Below are 4,754 nucleotides of genomic sequence, written 5' to 3'. Positions count from 1 at the left end.
GGGTAGTCAGAAGCACGCAAAAATTAAAATTTTCAATATTTTTTTAATTTTATTTATTAATTAAAACTTTTATTTTCAAAATTATGAACTTTTTTTCAGCACGATTTAATATTGGACAAATTTCGTCTCAGCAGCGATTTGGTGAAATTGCCATTCCCGATTGGTGAGTATGCCGTGGATACAACCTGGTTTGTTAACGGTCAATTGTGGGCTCGCGTAAATGGTTCCTGCAGAGGCGTGATCGATATGTAATAAACACGCCATGAATATTTTGTGAAATATTCTTATGGTTGAAAAAAAAAAGTTTACTCTATTATTCGAAGGGATTTGTAGCGTTTTATTAAATTTTGCACTAGACCGAATTTATTTTCGAAAGAAGTATGTGTATTTTGTGATTCATTAAAAATACAATCAAAATTACATTATTTTTTTTAACACACTTTTAAATAACCCTCTTATCAGCACTTTTTTATTCAACTTTATTCATTGCCCTTGAGCTGCTTTTCGTACGCAAAAATTCCATCGCAATGACTTTATTGCGGTATTCATGCCACCGGAATGCGTAATCTATATATGTATCATGGGCATACTTCTGGTAACAGAAACGAACGCAGAAATACAACRGACTCGTAATTAGTGAATTATTTAYTCTATTGTCGGGATATTATACAACAGATATTATGGGCACAAAATTGTAAGACTTTTTAATTTAAATTTCGCGCGAAAACCAATTCGTCGAAATACCTTTTTCTAGATTGGTATGACCCTCAGTGTTATCTGTGCTTAATGTCATAACAAAATAATCATTAGTGTTTAGTATATGCTTGTTTTTATGAAGTACATAAAGTGCATTTKGTAATTTTTGCGATGAGTGAAATTATTAAACAAAGATGTTCCATTAAAYTTTGTGTGCGGAATCAAATTACTGGTGCGGAAACGTTCAGAATATTGGAAAAGACCTGKGGTGATAAATGTTTGTTGCGGCCAAGTGTTTTTGATTGGTASAAATTAGTCAAATAGGGTCGAGAACGCGTTGACGATGAGCCGCGTCCAGGGCGGTCATCAACATCAACTGCTGATCAACACGTTGACAAAGTTGAGAAATTTTTGCTTGGGAATAGACGATTGACAGTCAAAGATCTTACTGGCATCGTTGGAATATCAGAAGGATCAGTGAAAAYCAATTTCGAAAGATTGTTTGGTCTAAGAAGAGTGAAAGCACGATTGGTTCCATAATCACACAATGGTTTCGAAAAACAGCGACGCGTTAAGGTCTATGAAACAATGCTACGAAACAAGACTACCAGGATGTCAATAAATGTACTATTAATGGTGATGAGTCTTGGATTTATGATTGTTATCCAGAAACAGACGATCAGTAGGCCAAATATCGCGGCAAAGGTGAGCTGAAGCCGAAAAAAGCACTCAAATCAGGTTGAAAATCAAGATCATTTTGACAGTTTTCTTCGAATGTCTTGCACTCCGAATTCCTTCCGACAGCCCTATTCGAATTTTTGTTTGTGCGAARCTATTTAATGCATCAGAGACGCTGTACAGTGCCTACCGAAAACCACATTGATCCGTCCCCACAACAGACTGTCAACTCGGCACCATTTTTCGAAATTACTTCTGGAATGTTTTCTGCCGCTTCAACAACAACAACAGTAGCCTATTGGAGCTGTAAGTTAACACAAGACTCCCACGCCATGACTTCCACTCTAAACATCACATCACTGCGCTAAATCCATTCGCAGGGAACATGCGACATCAGCAGTTTTGGATGATTCCCATCAACCTTGAAGTCATTATGCTTCCAAGCCAGTTGGCAGCGCTCGCAATCAGATGCTAACTGCCAATAGACTAAACAAACAAAGTCAGCAATAAAAGGAACCACAACGTATGAACAGCTACGGTTCCAGTTTCCTACATGTTTTGTAATTCATAGAATTAAGTACATAGAATAAGGTATATGAACTAACACATAGGTTAAGCCGCAAAATTATATTTTCAATACAGCTAGTAAGTCTTTAGCAGCCCAGCAATCAAGTTTTATTTTATTCAAAGTGTACTTTAATAAGTTTTCAACCAACAACAACCCACTTGGAACTGTTTGAGCTTGTTCACCAAGTCGAGCGAATAGCAAGTACAAACGCAACTAGCACCAAAGGACTTATTCAACTTGTATACACGCAACAATTGAGGCTGAGCCTATCCACTTTATGGAATATTTTGCGAAAGGATATTGGTTTTCCGGCTTACAAATTTTATGAATCAAACTTTGTTGATTGTGGGCCTGTGCAAAATACGGTYGAAAATTGGCCCTTTTGGCTGGAAGCCGCGGCGATTACTTACCCGAAATCATTTTTAAAACATATTGGCAAACCCTATTTATAATTTTCGAAATTATATGAGTTTTATTTCCTTTTTCCCAACAGTTATTCACCTGCAAGTCTAAAAAAACATCCATTATTAAACGGGAGTTTGAGATTACCTGTCTCTTATACACATCTAGATGTGTATAAGAGACAGAAGTAGGTTAGGTTTAGCAGTTTAAAGCATCGCACTTCGTCTTTGTATGTTTCCCCCAACTAAATAAAAAAAAAAAGATTAAAAAAAAACAGCCTAGTATTTCTCCACAAGGAAGTGGCAGAGAAAATCTGTAACCTGCAGTAGCAAAGTTACTTGTACAACGATAAGATGGAATTATTTATTCGTATCAGGTTGAGTATAATAAAGTGAGGATGACTTAAGATTAGTATTTTTATATCTTAATCACTTTTACTTTCATTAATTTTAATTGAGAATTAAATAAAATTGTAGCCTAGGTTAACCTTTAATATATGTTATTCTATGTGTTCTAGGTTGGACCATGTATTTAAGGTGCACTTRGGCTACAATTTTATTATGGTAGCGTCGATTCGAATAGACGACATTATAACGCTGACTCTGAGCACTTCAATTAGTTCTCACCACTGATAGATCTTTTCATTTGTTCATGTTCTTCGTTAGAGGTATTTCAGTCTCGTATACAAATTATATATTTTAATAATAAAAATTGTAAATTTACGATTGAAAAAGGCGCAAGCAACTTGTGGCAAATATAATTTTTTTTTATTTTTTTCTAACTGGATATTTTTAAAAATGGTTTGTAATTGAAAATGCGGTTTTATCCGCAGCCAAATTTTACTTTTGTTTAATATTTTCCTTGGTGTTATTGCTGGAACATGCGGTGAGTGTGTAACTGATATTATACTCCAAATATAATGAACAATTACATTTATAAGTACTGAGCACTTCAATTATTTCTCACCAATGATAGATCTTTATACTTGTTCATATTCTTCGTTGGAGGTATTTCAGTCTCTTATGCAAATTATATTTTTTAAAAATAATTTCAGGATATACATAGTCAACTTCTATGGSTTTTTTTTATCAAATATTTTCGAATGAAATATAATATTTTTATATTTTAAGAGTTTCATTGTTTAGCACTATGCCCTCACTTTTCACTTGTTTACACAGTTAAGTATATATATTTATAAACGCTCACTCAAGCCACTCCGTTTGGTTTCGTGCATCAAAGTGGTAAATTAAATTATTTGCATAATCAAGCGTTTTTGGAGCACTCTCTGTAAGCCCGCACTGCTAGCCGCCCATTGTCGAAGGTATTTCGACAAAATTKCATACATTTTCTTCACCCTCGGACCCTCTTCAAACAATGGCCTATGCCACTACTAGGTAGCGGTACCCAATCGCTCCATTATGCGYTAATTCGCCAATAACGGGGTTATTACCAGCAACAAACAAAAATAATGTGTAGGGAAGTAATAGGTATGTGGATGTGTGCGTCTCATGTGAAAATTCGTTGCGGCATTTGGTGCGTGGGCTCTTTGACTTCACTTTGTTGGGCATTGTGTGACAAGTCATCGTAATTTCTTCAAAGGCCACATTGCGCCCGCTGAGTTATGAATGTTGTTGATGGCTTGTTTGTGTAATGTTTTGCGGTTTTTTGCCAGTGGGTTCGCCGCGTTTCGATTGCCTCGAACGCGTAAATGGCATTTGCTCACTTTGATGTTGTGTTGACGTGTTTCTGTCAAACAATTCAAATTTGCTCGTTGATTTGCATTGAGTGAAATATGTGTGGTAATTTATTTTGTTAGAAGCTTTGGAGAAAAAAATTCTGTCGCCAAAATTGGAATGTGAAAAAACTGTTATTCACAGGTATGTTTTTTGTTCAGTACAAAAAGTTGTGTTATAAAAAAAGTTTGTATAAAAGTATTTTATTGTGAAAAGCACAATATTATAAAAATAAATATAGCAATAAAGCAATGACAATACCTTTCACAATAACTGTGATCGGTCACTTTGTGCGGCAGCTATTTTCTTGGGAACACCATCTGAAATTTTGTGAAAATAGTCTACTTTATCACAAACGCTAGTATTTGAATAGCCAAGGCGAGGGAGAGAAAGATAGACGAGCATCTCAGCATCTCTTATGCACCGATTCAACACATTTTGGTAAATGTTTTACAACTCGTACCAAAAGCTTTAATTATTTTGCAAACACGGCATCGACTAGGAAAACTGTTAAACAATCTAGCAAATAGCGCTGCAAAAATGAGCTGGAACCGAAAAAATAAAAATGGACTGAAGAGACTTATAACAGGTATATGGAAAATTGGATTAAAWTTGGAATGCTTATATTGGCTCATTATAGTGGTATGTAACAAACATTTTTCTTTTTGGAAAACTGA

The sequence above is a fragment of the Bactrocera latifrons genome, unplaced genomic scaffold, assembly GCF_001853355.1.
Source record: "Bactrocera latifrons isolate USDA-ARS-PBARC rearing strain unplaced genomic scaffold, ASM185335v1 scaffold_378, whole genome shotgun sequence".
Taxonomy (NCBI): domain Eukaryota; kingdom Metazoa; phylum Arthropoda; class Insecta; order Diptera; family Tephritidae; genus Bactrocera; species Bactrocera latifrons.
Note: the sequence above shows the minus strand (reverse complement) of the source record.